Source organism: Callorhinus ursinus, unplaced genomic scaffold (genome assembly GCF_003265705.2).
Source record: "Callorhinus ursinus isolate GAN/ISIS: 27379988/994484 unplaced genomic scaffold, GSC_fseal_2.0 scaffold1, whole genome shotgun sequence".
Taxonomy (NCBI): domain Eukaryota; kingdom Metazoa; phylum Chordata; class Mammalia; order Carnivora; family Otariidae; genus Callorhinus; species Callorhinus ursinus.
Window position 1 is genome coordinate 57,997,758 of NW_027397063.1, and position 21,207 is coordinate 58,018,964.

Sequence of the window (21,207 nt, forward strand, 5' to 3'; positions counted from 1 at the left end):
CCCCCTTCTCTGTGGGGATCCTGCTTCTCCCTCTGCCTCTGCCTGCCACTCCCCCTGCTTGTGCTCACTCTGTCTCTCTCTCTATGTCAAATAAATAAATAAAATATTTTTTAAAAAAAAAGAATTCCTCATATCAGTGAGATCATATGATACATGTCTTTCTCTGATTGACTTATTTCGCTTAGCATAATACCCTCCAGTTCCATCCACGTTGTTGCAAATGGCAAGATTTCATTCCTTTTGATGGCTGCATAATATTCCATTATATACCACATCTTCTTTATCCATTCATCTGTCGATGGACATCTTGGCTCTTTCCATAGTTTGGCTATTGTGGACATTGCTGCTATAAACATTGGGGTGCATGTACCCCTTCGGATCCCTACATTTGTATCTTTGAGCCAAATACCCAGTAGTGCAATTGCTGGGTCGTATGGTAGCCCTATTTTCAACTTTTTGAGGAACCTCCCTACTGTTTTCCAGAGTGGCTGCACCAGCTTGCATTCCCACCAACAGTGTAGGAGGGTTCCCCTTTCTCCACATCCTCGCCAACATCTGTCATTTCCTGACTTGTTAATTTTAGCCATTCTGACGGGTGTGAGGTGGTATCTCATGGAGGTTTTGATTTGGAATTCCCTGATGCTGAAGGATTTTGAGCACTTTTTCATGTGTCTGTTGGCCAGTAAATCAGAGTTCTTATTTATCTTATTAACTCAGTAATTCTACTCTGTTTTTGCCCAACAGAAATGCAAGCACATGTACACCAAAAAAATATTCATGGCAGCATTATTCATAGTGGCTCAAAACTGGAAGCAACTCAATGCCCATCAAGTGAAATGGATCAATGAATTGTGATACAATCATACAGGAGAAAATCCTACAGCAATGAAAGGGAACAAACTACTGCAAAATATGGTTGAATGTCACAAGTTGTTGAGTGAAAAAAGTTAGTGAATGATTCCATTAATATAAATATAAATATGGTGTTATAAGTCAGGACAATGGTTACTTTTTAAGGGTTTTACAGAATGGAAAAAAGTACAAGTGCTGATCAAGTCATACGCACTTCTAAACGTGTGTTCCACTTCAATCAAATTTGTTAGTTAAGACAAAAACAAAATGATTAGGCTCCATCTGAGTTTCTTCGTGCCTCTTGAGAGGGATCAGGGTGAAGAGGACGTGGGCTAGAGATGAGAGTGTGAGAACACCCTCTGGCAATGAGACAGGAAACTAGGACCCCAGGAGGAAAAATGGCCAAGCAGAAATTCATGGCATCTGGATTCCTACATGTTTGTAAAGAACAGAATGTTACATAGTCATTTTTAAGTTGTTTTCTGCGCTGCTATTTGCTCTAACTTCTCTGACCCCATCGCCGCCCCCCCTCAACTTGATTTCCTTCAAGCCATAAATAAAGTTTACAACACCCTAAAAAATGATAAAACAGAATAAAGAAACAGGTATGATGTGGGCTGAAAGAAGGACTATGCTATTAGGGGATAGGAATCCCAGAGGAATGCATCTCTGAAAAGGTAACTCTTGAATAGAGACCAAAAAGAATGTTCCAGACTGGGAAAAGTAAATGAAAGTCTCTGATTGCAGGATCTGCTGAGCACATTCAAAACCCAACAAGGAAACCAGTGTATGGGAGCCAAGAAGGATTATAGGAGATGAAATCAGAGAAATAGCCGGATAATGCTGGCTTTTATGGGCCATGAATTTTACTGGATTTTAGTCTGAGTGAGATAGGAAGTCATTACAAACAGGGTTTTGAACAAAGAAATGACATAATCCAAGTTGTATCAAACGTATCACGCCAGTTGCTGTGGGAAGAATAGATTGCAGAGAGGCAAGGGTGGACGCAGAAAAAATTAGGTTTTCTAAGACATTCTGGTTTGGATGAAGCTGGTAGTGGTGGAGGTGAAGAAAAGAGGTCGATTCTGGCTGTATTTTGAAATTAGAGCCAGCATGACTTGCGGATGGATTGGGTATGGAATGTGAGGGGAAGAGAGGTCTTTCAGGGATGCCTTAGGAAAGAACTCTAACCTAAAGAGCTGTCTATTGAATGAGCTTCCCTGAATGCAGTTATTCTAATGTGGTCAGTTACTCATTCTATCTGAATGCTCTTTTCCTTCTAGCCTACCTGTCATATAAGATCCTGAGAGCATAGCTGCCCTTAGAGGCAATAGGCCCTGGTGACCTCTAAGATATTGCACATGTCAAATGTTCTGGAGCTTTAAGGCAGTCCGATCATGATCCTGTACATCATGAATGTTTAGCCCATATAGTTGCAAAGTAAATTTCCTACATCGAAGTAACTTTTTAACTGCTGTGTACCTTTTCCACCACACATGCATTTTTATACTTGTCAAAATGGGTTAAAATGAACAGCAGGGGCAGCTGCTTTGGGGTAAGCAGACACCACACAAGCCTGAGGCTGGGAGATGCTGATACTTGAAAGAAGGAAGAGCAGCCTTGTCCTCCCGGCCTTTGGAGATGGTTATGAATACAGCCTACACCAGGAGAAAGTGCAATTAAAGAGCAAATGATTGAATTGTAAACAAACACCCTAACATTTTCAAACCCCCCAAAACATTATCTCTTTCAAGTCAATTACCTTGAGAATAATCTGCCAGTGTTCTTCCATACATAATACAATTGTCACATTGGTGCTGCTGTGGCTCAAAGCTCACTTGGAACCCTTCTTTGGAATTTGTCTTCAAGAGGCGTTAATGTAACTTATTTCAAAATGCAGTCTCTCCAGTGTTCTGGTCTCTGGGAAACTCTGCTATCAAGAATCTCAGATTCTTTGGGGCGACTGGGTGGTTCAGTCGTTAAGCGTCTGCCTTCGGCTCAGGTCATGGGAAGCCTGCTTCTCCCTCTCCCACTCCCCCCCCCCGCCCCGCTTGTGTTCCCTTTCTCGCTGTCTCGCTCTCTGTCAAATAAATAAATAAAATCTTAAAAAAAAAAAAAAAGAATCTCAGATTCTCCTGGTTGGCAGGAACTTCAAAGCTTATAGCCTATCTAGTGTGTCTGACTTCCCGTGCCATCACTAGTGACAAGCAGGCATCTAAACTCTGCTTCAACTCCTGGAGGGAAGGCAATGTGGTAAATACCCCAATGGCAGCCCTTTCAAATCTTCCCACACAGCTCTGATTGTCAGGAAATTCCCGTTCATTTTGAACTGAAACCTGCCCCTCCATACCTTCCATCCACTGGTCATAATGGAGTGTGAGGCAGTATTTCCCAAAGGTCAGGCATCTGTGTACCACCTTCATCATTTTGCCATTTCTACCATATCCAAATATCACTGGTCTTATTTGTTCTTTAATATCTTTCTTTGAAATTACCCAATTTTCTTATGTAAGTAAATTTACCTTAAATGAAAACTACAACACCTTGTAAGTGGAAAACCTGTATCAGTTAGAAATTAACACTGTAAGGAATAATATCAGAAGGAAGAGAAAGCGATGATATTAAATTCTACTTAGGAACTGTTGCCTAGCAAGGGCGCTGAGACTGAGGCAGACTTTCTCTTTGTTAAAAACAGATTGGCAAGTGTTAGAGAGGTGTAAAGACAGAGAATCACAAAAATGATAGCTCTTCCTAGACATAATCCATAGAATCAAGAGAACTGAAAAGGACATAACATTTTTCACTATGTGATCCACTGTTATTTAATGTCATCACCTGTATACCACCCAAAACCATCTACTGTACCCCCAGTGGGAGATGTACACACCGGGACTCACTGGCAAAGGGGTCAAACACCTTGGCTGTGGTCAAACTAATCAGATGTCAGGTCATGCTTCTGCCACCCCCCCTTTTTTTAAAGATTTTATTTATTTATTCATGAGAGACAGGGGGAGAGAGAGAGAGAGAGAAGCAGAGGGAGAAGCAGGCTCCCAAGGAGCAGGGAGCCCAATGCGGGACTCGATCCCAGGACCCTGGGATCATGACCTGAGCCGAAGGCAGACGCTTAACCATCTGAGCCACCCAGGCGCCCAGCTTCTGCCACCTCCTAACTGCCATAAGTTTCGGTTTCTTCACCTTTAAAATGTGATAATAGCTCTTCAGAGTGACACTTTCTTAAAGACTTTTGAACATTATGCCCAGGTGTAAATTGATCACTGAAAAGTATTAATTCAGCCTAAGGCTGTAGTGTCATTCAGTTTGGGGGCGGAATTAATTCAACCTTTAGGCACTGACTCCGTTGTGCTTGTAACCAACTACAAACTTTAAGACATTTTGGATATGGACTGCTACTGAGCCAAATCCTCCACTGTGAACTTGCTTTGCTGGGCATTTGGGCCTGAGGCAGGACTCGGCATTTATTCTTAATAACTAGATTGTCCTCTTCACTTTATCCTGGTGTTTGAACATTTGTTCGACCCCCCTTATGCTGCATTTGAGGGGAAGTAAGTCAATGGGCAGAACTTGGCTATGATGAGGATGTATTTGAGAGACCAGACGTGAGTCTGTGCTCCTTTGAAGAAAGAAAATGGAAACTTTTTGCTGAGTAACCACTATGTATCAGACATTTCCCCCAAATATTTAATTACATTTAATACTCCAAGAATCCCTCAAGGTGTTATCCCCATTTTACAGAGAAGAAATCTGTGTTTTTTACTTGAAGTTGCTAGTTAAGCTTAGTAACTATGCAACTCTTTACTCTTTTGGCTTAATGTTATTTTGCAAACACTTCATCATGTTACTTCACATTTTCCTTTTTTTTTTCCTTTAAAAATAAATATTCCCTCTTGTTCTAAAAACATTTTGAGGCACTCTTGCCTTGATGTTTTTCATTTTAAGGATTGTGTAATATCTCAAGTTATCCTCCCATAATTTATTTAACCAATCTCCTATTGTTGACAGTTTGGCTTTGTTTGCTTTTTGTGTTTATTACTATTAATTTATGTAAAAAAATAATAATCTTGCAACGAACATCTGCACACGAACATTATTTTGTTTTGGAAATTTCCCCAAGAATGAAGTTACTGCATCAAAGAGATAATAATTTTTGTGGTTCTTTATAGATACTAGCAAACTGCCCACCCAAAGGAGTACGTGTTGTTTGAAGATAAAAAGAAAAACACTGGTTTTCTACAAAAGAAATTAATTTTTCCTATTCAAACAATATTCGAGCGCCTGATAGGTGGCGGGCGCCATGCCAGGGTCTGGGGACTGGAATGAGCAAGGCATGGGTCCCGGTCCTCAAGGAGCGCAGGGTCGGCTGGGTACAGGAAACCACACGCAGCAGGTGCCTGCGTCTGGTCGAGGAGGACCGAGAGCCCTTTGGCGCAGGAGCGTGGACCAAAGAGAGGAGGGAGCTGGTTTTCGGGCACCGAGAAAGTCTCGCCGCGTAGGCAGCGCTTGACCCGAGTCTTGCAGAATGAGTAAGAGTTTGGGCATGGGATCTATATTTATTTTACTATGACTCTCTGGCCTTTTACCAAAAAAAAGTTTCCCACTCTTGGCACAGAGAACGTTGGTGGAATCGTAAGCCCCCAACGTCTAAAGCCTCTTCCCATTTCCAAGGAGGAGAGAAGGGGTTCTCTCTGACTGCAGGAGCAGGATCTGGGGTCTGGGAATTCCTGGTGCGGAGAGGACAGGAGAGGACCCGAGCGCGGGGCCCGCTGTCCCCGGGGAACCAGACCCAACGAGTGGCCCGCGGGGGAGAGAAGGGGCCCCTTCGGCGCCGGGCTCCAGAGAAGTTAGCGCAGCTGGATCTGGACTGGGAAGACGGTGAGGGTACTGGGGCTGCCGGGGGTGCGAGGTTACAGAGCAGCGGGAGAGTGGTCTCCGAAGGGAGTTGGGCTCCGCAGTCTGGGATCCCCAGGGGGCAGGCGGGCGGGGAGCGGGAGAGGGGCGGAGCTCCGAGGCCGGAGCCGCGGCGGCTGGTCGGCGGGGGCTGCTGTGGCCGGCCCTAACAGCTGGTGCCTCTCCGAGACCGTGACCTTGGCATCGGGAGCTAGGTCCACCTGGCGTCCTGAGCTCAACTTCCAGCCCATCTTCTGGTAGATCTACAGCCAACCGGCCGGCGCTGCCCCTGGTGAGGGAGCCCGGGCCAGGGCGACAGGTAGGATCAAGGTACGCGAGGAGGGCGGGCGGAAAGCGCCCCAATGCAGGATGGGCAGTGGCGGGGTCCAGGGACCGCACGGGCTCAGGAGCCAAATGAAGGGCGCCCGCCGGAACAGCTCAGCCCTGGGAGCATCGGGGGCGCGGCGTGGGGGTAGTCAGGGCAAAGTTACAAGACCAAAGACTTCCAGGTAAGGACCGGACTGTTGAGTTACCCACAGAAGTTGCTGGGGGTCGCCCTCTCGGATGAACGGGAGTGCGTACCGAGACACGGGCTGTGCGTAGTGTGTTGTGCCTGCGCCTTGTTTCTGTCTGTGGCGCCGTCAGAAAGAATTCCCTTTCCCCGCGTGTTAACAAGGGAACGGGCAGCTTTCTAGTGTGTTCGCAAAGGAAAGGGAGGGCCACAGGGTTAGCACCCATCCTCCTCGGCCCAAGCCTCCTGGTGCCTTGAGGACACTGCATCCGTGGCACCAAATTAGGGTGTCAGATCTGATCACCAGCTGCCACATTCCTTGGGGAGAAAAAAAAAAAGGTAGCAGACAGGTGGGGTCTTTTTATTTTTTAGATTATTTTAAAATTATAATTTTAACAGATAACACGTGCACATGGTTTTAAAATCAAATAATGCAAAAGTTTATCTTCTAGTTTATAGCTCTTTTTTTACACACATGTCCTTTCTTACTCTTGCTCTGTCCCCTCCTTTTGATTCTTTTTTTTATATATTTTATTTATTTATTTGACACAGAGAGAGAGAGCACAGGCAGGGGAAGTGGCAGGCAGAGGGAGAAGCAGGCTTCCCATCGAGTTAGGGAGCCCAATGCAGGGCTCGATCCCAGGACCCTGGGATCATGACCTGAGCCAAAGGCAGCCGCTTAACTGGCTGAGCCACCCAGGCGCTCCCCCTCCTTTTGATTCTTTAACCCACCTCCTGCCTAATGAAAGTACCAGAAGAAAATGACATCACTGCCACTGCCCACATCCCATAATCTCCAGCGTTGCCCACTGGCACCGCCCCTGCTGTCTTCAAAGTCTTCCACTGCGGTGGCCCTTGGGGTAGGGAGCCCACTACTGAGAGGATACTTCATTTACTTTCCTTAACTCTCCCAGCATTAGGGAAGAGTCCATGATGAATGCTATACTATGTTCTTTCCCTTAAACTAGACTTTCCAAGTGTGATTTAAGTAGAGTCTGGTACTGAGGGGAATTAATGAAGGGTATTTCCTAAAATGCGCTCGATTTCCAGGAATTAACACCTCACGGGTTCCTATTCTTGAAAGCAGAACTTTGCCGATCACAGCTTTGCATTGCCTCTTCCTTCTCCACCCAGGCCCAGCAGAGTGGCGGGCTTAGGATTCTTCCTCTGGAAGAACCTCAAAAGATGGATGTTTTATACTCGTGAAGGGGTTCAGGGACATAGCTTTGTGGCAGACAACGGAGGTGGGGAGGTGGTGGGGAGAGACGTAGAAGAAGGGTTAGAGAGTTAGAGAGGAACACAGAAGTAAGAAGGGAGGAGCAGGCCAGGTTCTTGAGTGGAGAAGAATCCTGAAGCACGGGGCCCTGTCATTTAGGAATAATCTCCAGATAATTTTGCTATAAGACCACACGTGTGGCTTAACTTCTTGCTAACAATTAGCACAAGCAACTCTGTTCCAAGGCTTTTACTACGCAAGGCCAAAATATATTGAGAAATGGAAAGAAAATCAGCAAATAAACCCATTTTTATCTATATGATAAAATAGAAGTAGTTTAAATTATTTTTAAGGAACTAATAGGTTTTTTAGGAGTTATGTAGAGTGTTTAAAATAACCTAATAGGGGGCACCTGGGTGGTACAGTTGGTTAAGCAGTCAACTCTTGGTTTTAGCTCAGGCCGAGATCTCAGGGTCATGGGATGGAGCCCCTAGTAGGGCTCTGTGCTCGGTGCAGAGTCTGCTTAAGACTCTCTCTCCCTCTCCCTCTCCCCCTCCCTCCTGCTCTCTCTCTGAAATAAATAAATCTTTAAAAATAAATTAATTAATTAACTAATTAATAAAATAACCTAATAAGTACTCTAAGTCACTACACTTCCTTTATTTTGTTTATTTTTTTCATGTTGCATGACCTAGACCTGGATCCCACACATGTCAGAAAGTTCAGGTTGGTTAGAAGCCCCCACTTGTAAGAAGCCTTTTTGAATGGAGGTTAGTAGGGGAGTAGATTTGAAAATAAGGACTGATCCTTGTGGTAGGGTAGGGAAATAATGAGGAGGAATGAATTGAGTACCAGCTTGAGTCTCATAAGGAATCAGGTATAATTTTTAAGACATGGCAATGATCCATTCATTCATTCATTCATTCATTCATAATGTTTATAGAGTGCCTGGCTATGTGTCAGTCACTGGAAGAAAAATAGTGAATAAAACCAGGCAAGATCTCTGATCTCCTGGAGCTTATAGATGCTTTAGAGAAGCAACTGTTAGTAAAATAACAAAGTACTGAATATGTAATTACAAACTAAAATAAGTTCCCTAAAGGAAAGAAATCAAGTTCTTTGAGGGTGTATACAGACTGTACTGAAAGACCAAGGAAGCCTTTCTCAAGGAGGTTTCCCTTGAGCTGAGATTCAAGAGTAGGTGGAAATATTGAAGATATATATGGTTTTGAGATAGGAGCAGAATGTATTGGCTAGAAATTGCATTTGGCTGCTAGTAATCAAGAAGTCTGGCTGCCACGTAGTGTTTGCCATACGGCATGTGTATACACGTAGAATTGGCATTTCTGGAATTTGGGGAAAGGATTCCTTGCTATCACAGCATCATCTGTGCTGTCTTGAGGTGGTCATGGTTTTCCATTGCTGTTATTCTTACTTTTAAATTAAATGTTTAATTTCATTCTTATCAGTTTCTTTTACTGTGCATAATAAAATATGTGCATTGTGGTTCAAATGTGAATCATCCATATTCCCATTGCTAAGGTAGATATATATATGTAACTGTCATACCAAATTTGGTTTGTACAGTGACAACTCATTGTTATCACTTTCCCAGTACTTTCCCAGGTGAAAAGAAGTGTGGCAGGTAGACTACAATATCTTCTCTCTACTCATCCACTGCTCTAATTGGTAGGATGTCAAAATGTTTAGTTACTCTAAAGCTGCATGTACCTCTTCAGAGTTTCATATTCAGTCCTTTAGTTAAGAAAAAAAATTACTAATTGCATTGATGCTCTAAGTAAAAGCAATATAAATCTCACAATATATTGGCATGGGGTGCTCTGACCAAGCAACCTACTTCACATGCACACAAATATTTTCATTTATTCAACAATATTTGCAGTAAACCTTCTATATGCCCAGCACTGTGCTAGATACTGTGGATAAAATGGATTAGTAAGACATGGTCCCAGTGTTTAAGGAATTCATAGAAGTCTAAGACAGGGGACTCATACTTATTCATGTAAGGATGGGAAAGCATTGTGGTTGCCATAATGAAAGCATAATTAGGGGACAGTGATACACAGGGAGCGGAGGGGTCAGTTCCACCAAGGAGAGGAGGGATTGAGGGAAGGTTCATGGATGAGTTAACACTTGAGATGAATCTTAAAAGACGAGAGACATTCCACAAGATAAACAAAGGGAAGAGGGCATTATAGAAGAAGGGATTTGTGTGCAAAAAAAGAAGTGTGAAACAGCATGTCAAGGTCCAGGACATGCACATGGCTCAAAGAGCTGAAGCATAAGTAGCAAAAAGGGGCTCATGAAGAGATGAGGCTGGAGTGGTGAGCAGGCCAGGTCACAGAGAACCTGCATGCCATCACACAGTAGTTGGTGGTTTTAAAATACGCACTGTGAAGACATATAGACCCAAGTTTGAGTCACGGCTCTGCCACTTTCTAGCTGTGGGGCCTTGGTTAAGTAACTTGACCTCAATAAGTAATGGTAATGAAGATTGTACCTCCCTTATTGGGTTCCTGCAAGAACTGAGGATAGGTCATGTAGTACCCAGCACAGATTATGCATCTAGTTATTATTGGCGCTTTTTTTTTTCATTATTTATCCTAATGCAAAGGAAGCCACTGTAGGGTTTTAAGTAGAGAAGTGACTTAATGAGCATTTTTATTTAGACCGTAATCATTCTGGCTGCATAAGGATGCTGAGTTAAAGGGGGGCAAGTCTGGAACAGAGAAACCACTTAGAGTAATTATACCCATTCAGATGATGATGATGATAGTCTGAACCATGGTGGCCATGGCAGTGGCCATGGAGAGAAGGAACCAAGGCTTGAGATGTCTGCAAGGTAAACTCCACAAAACTCAATTACTAATTACTTGTGGGGAGTGGGATTCTAGTCTGTCATTTTTTGGTTCTGTCATCTAAATGGTTTTAGGATAACAAAAGGAAACCAGGTATCAACCAGGACTAGGGATCAGGTATCTAGGAAGTGCTTCTGTGCAGAGGACTTAATGATTGGAACCAAAAAAAAAAAAAGCTGTCTTTGTAATTGAGAAGACTCCTTGACAACTTCTGTGTTACAACATAAAATAGTATCAGGAAGGCTTAGTTGATCCATAACAAATAAAAGCCATTATCTCTCTCTCTGTCTCTCTCATCTCTGGAGGCTTTTAGTTCAAGGTGAGTGAACATTAGATTTCATCCATTTGCCATTGTCATAAGTGGCACATACAACACTCACTCATGCCTGGTAGTTTTGTTTTTACTCTTGCCTGACACTAACCTGATTGAATTTTTTCTCCTTTTTTCTCAAATGCCCTCTCACAATTCAGTATGCACAGGTTAAGGTGCCTCTATTAAAGCTATTGAGAATCAGAGGATTTAGGTGGTTCCTATTTTATAATGCAATGTAGTCTTGGTAACCACATCATCCGTTCATAAGATGGAAAATAATCCAGATGTGTGTGGTAACGTTTGCTGAACAGTGGTTGGGAACTTTGTGCCTGTTTCCCCCAAACGTGGATCCTAGGAAATGCTGACTGAATGTTGAATTCACTTGCTTGAACAACTGTATAATTACTTGAAGCCACAGAAATGAACAGACATTATAATTAGGCAGGGCCAATGAGTGAGGTGGGAAAGTAAAATGAGGAAAAATAAGGTCTGCCTCTGCCCTAGACAGTCTAGAGTTTGGATAAAAGTGGATCGTCCATCTCTGTGACTTTGGGCAACACATCTCACCTCTCTGCGCCTCAGTTTTTACTGGTGGATATTCCTTTGGATATCTGTAAAACAGAGGTAATGTCTCCTTCAAAGTGTGGTTGTGAGGTTTAAATGAACTATATGTGGAAAGTGCTTAACACAATGCCTGGCATATGGTAGCTGCTTAACTGGTCCACATCCTTTGACTCAGTTCCTGTCTGAGATCTTTCCTTACACTGATAAAGCAGGAAGAATGAAGATTTCATAGGTTAAGTAACCTGAATTAATTGGCTTTTACGTGTTTCTCATCTATAATTGATTTTTTTCCCTAGGAACTGGGGTGGAACCCTCCTTTCCTCCACCCTAGGGGAATGCTTATCAGTATGATGGGGGCAAAGGTAATATGATACCTGCAGGGAGAAAACTAATTTTAGCTATTCTTTCAACAAGTCTTTCACATACATACAAGCAAAATTACTAGCAGTAAGAAAATGAAGTGATTTGACTTCTTTCTCCCATGTTTTTTGTTGGTGGAGTTCCTAACAAGCATGTTTCTTGTTTATTTTTTTGTTTTTCATGTACAAAGAAAGAAGCAGGCTCAAAGATACTGTTACTGTTTCCCCCACCCCCCAACAATAATTGTGAGCTGTCTGTCCTTAGGAAAAAAGTTGTTTTTCTCCTCTTAATAGAAGCTGATGGTTGAAAAAATTACCATATCCTCCATTTAGTCCTTCTAAATATTCTGTAATTTGACATAAGCCTTTAGTTTAGTTCAACAGGCATTGGTTGAGCTCCAACTGCATGTCAGGCATTCAGTTAGCAGTACAAACTCAGATAGGCCAGTCTTGATACGCAGATCTCCAGTCTGGTAGCCCTTGTGGAAGAGGGTGGGAAGGGAGAGGAAGGGACGTGGCAGCTGATCAGAGAGAGCCAGTGAGAGCGCAACCATCAGACCAAGGTTCTCTACCACAGCTTCAGACCCCCAGTCCATCAGCTCATGAGCTCCCTCAGGTCAAGATTCTAGTCTGCTCCTCCCTACACCCCAAACCCCTGTCCAAGGGAGCCCTTTTGCTCTGTTTGTCAATGGAGAGATCAAGAGATAAAGCTAGTGAGGAGGCCATATGGCCTTCTCTTCCTGTATTCTTAAAAATGAAAATATTCCAAATAAAGTTTCACTCTGCAGTTATCTAATTATCACCCTCACCTTTTGAGAGGCAGCATAGCCTCATGGTTAAAAGTCTGGACTTTGGAGTTACACTGCCTGGGCCTGTGTCCCAGCTCTACAGCTTTCTAGTTGTGAGACCTTGGGCGAGTTACTTAACCTCTCTGTGCTCCGGTTTCCTTATCTATAAACTGGAATTATTAATATCACCTACTTCACTGGGTTTTTTTTTAATTGAGTTATAATTGACATACATTATATTAGTTTCAGGTATACAACATAATGATCTTATATTTGTATATATTGCAAAATGATCACCACAATAAGTCTAGTTAACATCCATCACCATAAGCAATTTTTTTCTTGTGATGAGAACTAAGATCTACTCTCTTAGCAACTTTCAAATATGCAATACAGTCAGCATGCTGTTCATTACATCCCCGTTACTTATTTTATAACTGGAAGTTTGTACCTTCTGACGTCCTTCACCCATTTCACCCACCTCATTTTGCCCACTCGTTGGTTGTTAAAAGACTTAAAAGATCTAATACACCTTGTTTAACCTCATCCAGCACAGACAGCAGGTCTTATTCAGTGTAGAAACTCCAGAGTCCAGCTCGGTGCCTAGTACATTGGAGGAGCTGAATGAAGGAACAAATCTCAAGATGTAGACTGCTATAGCACTCAGTGGTGATTAACTCATATGATCCTCAGAACATCTCAGGAGGTAAAAAGGGAGATGAACAGGACAGGTATCATCGTCTCCATCCTACAAATGAGAAAACCAGGGCACTGCAACGTGGAATGACTTGCCAGAGAAAACATGACCATAGATGACACAGTGGATTAATGCTCCTGAGTGCATTTATTTCTAGCCCTCGACTCTTCCCACTATCTGGCTGTCTCTTGATCGTATGCAGGTTTCATGGAACTCAACGGATATCTAACAGCAAAAGGGAACACACATAGCTCTTTTAGCTTTCCGAAGAAATGAACTTCTTACTATAAATATACTCCCTCAAATTGTAACTTCAAGCTAAACTTGAAGTTTGGAAAGTTTCCTTATGGGGGTGTGGGGAGGAAAGCAGAGGATTGTTTATGGGAATGAGGAAATTCTTTTTAAGTATGAAAGCAGCAGAGAATCATGAAGGAAAATATTAATAGATTTTATACATAAACATTTAAAATACTATATATAAAAGTCATAACTAAATTAAAAGGAAAAAAAACTAAAACAAATCATACCAAATATGCCAAAATGTTAAAAGCTTCAGTATCTAAAGAGCACATGGAATTTATTACGAAGAACATTAAAACTGTGGTTTCAAAAAAGTGGGCAAAGGACTTAACAGTTTTCAAATAAAGAAAAGCATGTGATTGCTAAACATATACAAATATTTTAACTTTACATGAATAAAAGAAATAAGAATTTTTTAAAATGATATACTAGTTTGTTTATTAAGAATCCTAAGACTTTACAATCAGAGAAAGACAATTATATGATCTCACTGATATGTGGAATTTGAGAAAAAACGCAGAGGATCATGGGGGAAGGGAGGGAAAAATGAAACAAGACGAAACCAGAGAGGGAGACAAACCATAAGAGACTCTTAATGTCAGGAAACAAACTGAGGGTTGCTGGAGTGGAGGGGGGTGGGAGGGATGGGGTGGCTGGGTGATGGACATTGGGGAGGGTATGTGCTATGGTGAGCACTGTGAATTGTGTAAGACTGATGAATCAGACCTGTACCTCTGAAACAAATAATACATTATTTGTTAATAAAAAAGAAACAAAAGAATACTAAGACTTTAAAGATAATATAGGTGGGGTGGGATGAAATGGCTACCCTCATAACACATTATCTGGAAAACAATTGCCTTAAAATTGTTTGTGGCCCTTGACCAAGGATTTCAGTTTCTGGGATTCTGTCCTAAAGAAATTATCAGGAATATGGTTAGAGTCTTATACCTTAAGAGGTCCTCCACAGTGTTTATTTATGAAAGTGAAATGCTGGAGACAACCTATATGTCCAATAGTAAGGGAGTGGTTATACCAGTTATGGTGGGCAGGGGGTGGGGTGGGGGAAGCAGCATAGTCTAGCAGCTAAAAGCATGGATTCTGGAGTCTCACCACCTGGGTTCAAATCCCGGCTCTGCCTCGTATTAGCATGTAACCTTGGAAACTTCTCTGTGCCTTACTTTTCTCATCTACACAAAGGGGATGACAAGAGTACCTACCACATAGGCTTGTTTTGTGGCTTAAATGAATCAGTATCATTTACAATCCCAAAATCCTCAAAGCCCTAAAAACCTTTGGGGCTAAAGGTTTTTTTTATAACTTTATTACCAACAACACATAGTTGCGCTGACATAACCTAATCCCACTTACTGTACCCATATTCTGTGACTATCATCTATCTTAACCTTTTTCCATAGTTTTACTTTCCATACAGGATCTCTAAAGTTCTTTATAAATTAATAACCTTCATGGACTTGTGAAAAGATTAACTTTGAGGTCAAAGCTAACTGGAATCAGGTGTATCTACTTTGAGCCAATCTCTTGACCAAGAAATTTTTGATTCCTCCAGCCCAGGACTTTCAAACTTTAAGGTTGGGGATACTCTTAACATGTAGATTGCTGAGCTCCACCCCCAGAAATTCGGATTAAGTAGTTCTGGGGTAGAGCCAAATGTCTGGAATTCTTACCGGTTCCCAAGGTGATGCTGGGGATGCTGATCCATGGACCACACTTTAGGTAGCCCTGCGCGGATCCATTCCCTCTTTAACTTTTATCACTCCTTATGTTGTACCTTTCTTATTTGAACATTTACATTTCTGGAAATCTTCAACTTGTTTTTTATGTTATCATTCTCCTGTCCTCTCCTTCCTATGCTGTGCTTTTATCTCCAGAAGTGGTCATATCATAAAATTTTCTATCACTTTCTAAGCACTTATGAACCTCCAGTAACTGTTAGTGTTTTATTCAGATTATTTTTTTTTCATCCTTTCAACAATCCTCATTTTAAAGGTGAGAAAACTAAGGTCCTAGGACTCCTAGTAAGTGGGAGGAACAGGTCCTCTTGGCCCCAACGCCCAATCTCTTTCCATTTTACTGTCCTGTCCGTGGTGGTACATGTCAGCAGGTCTCCAGTCAACATGCCTTCTCAGTCCTGCCTCAGCTGCCTAGCTCCTGCCAAGTCCCCAGTCTAGAAACCCCTCTCTCCTCATCATCTATCCAGGACCCATCCAGGCCTGCTATGCCAGGAAGCCTTCCCAACTTAAACCTGCTCGCAGCCAACACCCCACCACATCTTAGGTTCTTACCTGGCCATTTATCATATATGTTTGCATTTTCTATATCAAGGGATTTTGTCTTCCTAACTGAATTTGAAACTCCTTGAAGGCATGGCCCATCTCCTGCATCTCTGGGTTCCCCTTCAAGTAGCCATTGTGGGGACTGATTGCTCCCATTACCCACACCCCCCTTCCTACTCGTCTCCTTACCTAGCCCCCTATCTCTACCTTGTCCCTTCCTAATTTGGTGAAATCAAGCCACATCAACAAGAAGTCAACAAATAAGACAACCTTAACCCTCCTTCCCCCTTCCCTGCATTGCAGCTGTGGGTGACTTGCTAGTGTTTGCCCTGTTGTTCCATAGTATCAGGAGAAGGAACTTTTCTGAGACCCTGTGTTTGGCAGAAAAACACTAGCAATGTCCTGTGACCCTTGGTTCTTTTTGAGGGTTGCCAGACACCCCTCCTCTCCTTCCATATTTATTCAAATTCCATTTCCATTATTTTACTTCCCAGGTTCGCTCTGCATCCTTCATTGAATGTCTTCATTCAAGTATGTCAGGCGTTCTCAACTGCCCACTCCCAGTTTGTACACCTGTGGAGCTACTTGCCCCCTAATGAAGCCTATTAGGGCCAGTATGGTGGTCTGCACACTTTGGTTCTTTTCTCCCCTCCTTTCTCCCCTCATTCCCTGCCTCTTTCCATTCCTGCCTTCCTCCTTCTTTTTGAGGTCAATATTCCTGTTACTGCTTGAGTGGTGTCAACCCACTATGACAGCTTACACATCTCGGGGCTTAAAATCTTCCTTTTGTAATTTTCCCAAAACTTGTCATTATCTCCTTGTAAGGGGTCTGCAGAGCAGCTGGGCCTCATAGCAAAGGGGTGAGATTTCCCATAGCGCTTTCATTTCCTCCCCGTCCATCAGTAGGAAAGTGCTCGTTGTGTTTGTGTTGCAGCCTCATGCAGCTATGCTGTTAAAATGACACCACTAGGACATAATTTTAGAGCCAATTAGTTTTCTAATTGAAGAAGGCTTTTTGCTGGCCCACATTAATGAGCCAGTTTCGTGGTGGCCCTGACGCTTTCCTTTAGTATTCCCTGTAATCTGAATTCCTTCTCCGTGGTGCCACATTCCATGTGCTATTTTTGGTAGCCTTTGGTATGAAACCATAAGAAAAAAAATTCTAAGAAATACCATTTACTGTTTACAATGTATTAGACATTGCGCTAAGCATTTTTATGCCTTGCTTTGTTTAATCCTATCAAAAACTTTAGTTAGGTATTATCCTGATACAATGAAAAAACTGAGGTTTAATGAGGATAAGTGATTTGCCTGAGGTCTCATGGCCAGTAAGTGGAACAGCCTAGATTCAAACCTATGTCACATAATTCCAAAGCCCATAGTCAAAATTTAGTTTCTCGGAGCTTTGTTCCATTCTTCAAAAAATATGATGATTTTGCCAAAAGCTCTCTCATGTACTTCCATGACAGTGTAAATGAAAACACCCTTATTGGAAGGCAGTTTGGCAATACATATCATGAGCTTTTAAAATGTTCTTATCCTTTAATCTAACAATTCCCATGCCTGAATTTATACTAAGGAAAGATTTAACCCTAAGGAAGGTTAGGGAGGCAATATCCATAATATGAAAAATTTGAAATAGGTTCCATGTCCAACAAAAGGGAATTAAGTATGATACATAGAGGTAATGAAATACAAGTGGCCATTATAAATTATTTGGAAAAAGAATATTCAGTGGTATAGAAAAGTGTTCATGATATAGTAACTACTATAGGATTTCAGATTACATCCATTTTTGTAAAAACAGGTATGACAAAATAGATTCAAACAAATGATACAGAGCTAGAGACACAGATATGTAGTATATATAAAAAATGTGAAGAGTTGTGAGATTAATGGGTTAGAATTAAGACTAATTTTTATTTTCTTCTCTTATCGTTTTGTGTACTTTTTAAATTGACATGGAGGGTTTTTTTTTAAACTTATTTTTCTTCTTTAATTGGAAAAATGCCTGTGTGTTGTTTGAAGACGTAGAGTCTTTGGAACTGCATCTTGGTCATTCCCTCTGTTAGTGCTTTTATGCTAAAGACTTCTTGGATTGTTCTTTTTGCCCACCCCCCTGCAGGGCTGAGCTGGGGAGCTGATCATACGTGCTGGAAATATTTGCAGGAAACTAAGCTCTTGTTGGTGTGTTGTACCTTGTGGTTCAGGTAGCAAATTTATAGCTTGTTTGGTCCAAATCCTTTTTCTGGTCTAAACTAACTAAACGCCCTCTCCTCTTCCCTCTGCTACCTGGTCCTGTGCCAGGCAGCTCTTATTTTTCCTGTATAGCAGGAGACAGCCACCTTTCCTTACCTTCACTCACACTGTGAAGAAAATGTCCCGCTTTTTTTTATGACAAGATCTTTGACCGCTGTTCATATTTACCAGTGCTTTTTTTATATTTATAATTTCCTCCACAAACAACCTTTTCTACAGATACTCGAGTTCCATCTTCTCAGCTTCTTTCGTAACTTTTTTCCTTCATGCAAGTTTTCATATGTTTTTTTTTCTTTGACTCAGCGCACTTTGGTTTCCTAACCAGGTCACCTCCTAACTGCCTTGTGCCGCTGACTCGTGTGCGTCTCCTAGCCTCATTACATTGCCTCCCCTTCTTTCAGGTCTCAGGGTGTCTTTGGAAAGCACCTCCCATTCTTGCTTGCTTGCTGCGCTCATCGCTTTGATCATCTCTCTGCTGACTTCTTTCATTGACCGCTCAGCAGTCCCCATGCCTGCTTCTAGAGAATCCACCTATCTGTCTCTCATCTATTTATATCCTCCACTCAGCTGGTAATCCTTAGTCTAATCATTTCAGCCTTTGATTTGGACCTTCTCTGAAGTGTTTTTTCAGATATTTTTAAAACAAGTTCCACCACTCAGGCTCCTGAAGGGTACGTGGAGCTTTCTGACTCATGCCTTTTTCTTCAGAGCATAATCAATTGTAGGAGGAATAGTTTAACCTTAGAAAATAAAATACCAAAACAAAACATCAGTTGGCATTCCCTGTATTTTAAAAAATGTATATATTGGTTTAAAAAAAAAAAAGCAAGTCATCTTTGAAAAGAGCAAATTATCCTTGACCAAAAAAAAGCTCATGACACAGTATTTCTACCTCCTTAGGAATTAATCCTAAGGAGATAATCAGACAAGTGTTAAAGAAGTATTTGAAGATAGGTTAATTGAAATATTGTTTGTAATAGAAGAAAAAGAAGAAATATCTTAAATGCGCAGCAGATGATTGGTTACATAAATTTTAACTCATTTATACCATTAATCACTATGAAGCTGTTAAATATGATTGTTATGTATTTATGGAAACAAATACATTTGTTGAATGAAAAAAAACTGGGTTGTGGTCCAGAATGTATAACATGATCCCTTTCTGTAAAATTATACATGTATGTGTGTATATAGTCACCAGAAGGAGGTCTCTTGGTGATGCTCTTTTGGGGTGATTTTTAATTTTCTGTTTCTTTTGATGTCTTATTTATGCTTTTGTACACTGCTTATATATTTTACTGTTAGTAAGTATTGGGTTTTTCGTTTTGTTTTATTTTCTAGCTTCTTTTCTTAGTAGATTACATAACTAACTTCAATTTTTTATTCTTCCTTTTATATTTTCCTAACATTTTACGATGACAATATCAAACATTGCTTGACTTATGAAATATGTCATTCATACTAGAGATATGTAATATACATGTATGGTTTAAAGAGTAATAATAAAATAATAAAATAATCAGCTTAAGAAAATTAATTCTTTGGAACCCTTCTGTGCTTCTAATCAAGCCCATCATGTTCCTTCCTCCGAAGAGGTAACTACTCCCAAATTTGTATTTCACATTCCCTTACCTTACAGTTTTATGAAATATATATACGTTCAGTTGATTATGCTACAACTTGTGTTACTTTAATGCACACTATTCATATGTAATGAGTAAATAAGGGAATTATGTCAATATACACAAAAGTCGCATTGTTTATATAATATTTTTCTCCCCACATAAATGTCCTGTACTACTAAGGAGCAGTAGCTAATTGCAAAGTACACACAAGGCTGAACTCAGCAAGCTGTGAATTTCTGTACACAAAACTTACCTACCCCAAGTTCTTGGCTCATTTTAGCCTCACTCTGTCTGGGAAGTCCTTGTACCTATCTAGGAAGTGTTTATTACACAGGCTTAGAATCTTTGTCCCAAGGCAGCTTCCTGAACCTTCCTTCAGCCTTCTTCTAAGTTATCTTCCTCTTTTATTTAAAATCAATTCTTATATCTACATCTTTATTTATTAAGAATGTAATATGCCTTACAACTATGCTAATGTTTTTTTTAGGATTTTTATTGGTTTTATTGATATTCTGTTTACAAAGTTATCTAGAATTTTTTTTCTATTTTTTCCATGGAAAATAGTCCATAATCTCTGTCACTGTTATTGCATGGTTTTACAGAATGAGGGTTTTTTAATACATATATTACATTATACCACAGACACCTGTATCCCTTAACAATATTGTTTAATTTGCATTGTTTTGAATTTTGTACAAATGGAATCATGCCATTTTCATACTTCAGTGCGCATTTCTAAAAATAACATATCTGTGAGAGTAATCCCTATTAATGACTACAGCTGTGGTTCATCCATTTTCACTGCTATATAGAATTTCACTCTGTGAGTGTGCCAAAGTTTATTCTCCTGTTGATCAGCAGTCGGTATTTGCAGTTCTCTGGTGTTATTTTAAAATTGTTATTATAAACAGTTTCGTACATGACTCCTTGACACATATGCAAGAGTCTCTAGGGCATTCTACCTAGGGGTAAAAGTGCTAGGTTTAGAGTATGCACATCTTCATGTTTCCTAGACAATGTGAAATAGATTTCCAAAGTGATTTTACCAATTTAAACTTCCACAATTAGTGTATGAGAGTTCTCATTTATCTACGTCCTTGCCAACAGTTGAGTTGTTGCCAAATTGTTGTGGTTTTAATTTGATTACCAATGTGTATATGTGTTTCTTTCCTTTTCTATTCATATGTTTTTCCCTCTGAAATGCCTGTTCATGTCTTTTGGCCATTGCTTTTCCATTAGGAGGCTTCTATTTTTCTTTCAATAGGAATGCTGTACATTCTGAATACTACTCCTTTTTCAGTTACATTGCTGCAACTATCCCCTTCCTGTTTGCAGTCCATCTTTTCATTTTATAGGATCTTTCTATGAGCAGTTCTGTTTAATATAGTTGAATTTGTCATCTTTTCTTGTATTACTTGTATTTTTCTTAAACTTGCTTAAGAAATCTTTCCATACTTGGGGTTATAAGACATTCTATATTCTCTTCTAAAAATTTTTTTGCGGGGGCGCCTGGGTGGCTCAGTTGGTTAAGCAACTGCCTTCGGCTCAGGTCATGATCCTGGAGTCCTGGGATGAGTCCCACATCAGACTCCTTGCTCAGCGGGCAGTCTGCTTCTCCCTTTGACCCTCCCCCCTCTCGTGT

General features: G+C 41.0%; 1 protein-coding gene across 3 annotated transcripts in view; it reads left to right on the forward strand.

Moving 5' to 3' along the window:
* Window positions 1-5,300: 5,300 nt before the first annotated feature.
* The window catches only part of CASR (calcium sensing receptor), a 79,670-nt gene continuing 63,763 nt past the window's right edge, over window positions 5,301-21,207 (forward strand). Inside the window, exons 1-2 of one of the 3 annotated variants that reach the window (XM_073894279.1) lie at window positions 5,716-5,742; window positions 6,019-6,076. The gene's annotated coding sequence lies outside the window, so the exon portion shown is untranslated. Of the gene's footprint in view, window positions 5,394-5,715; window positions 5,743-5,934; window positions 6,088-21,207 lie in introns of those variants that run through there. The other 2 variants (XM_025868924.2, XM_073894275.1) reach the window with 2 other exon arrangements.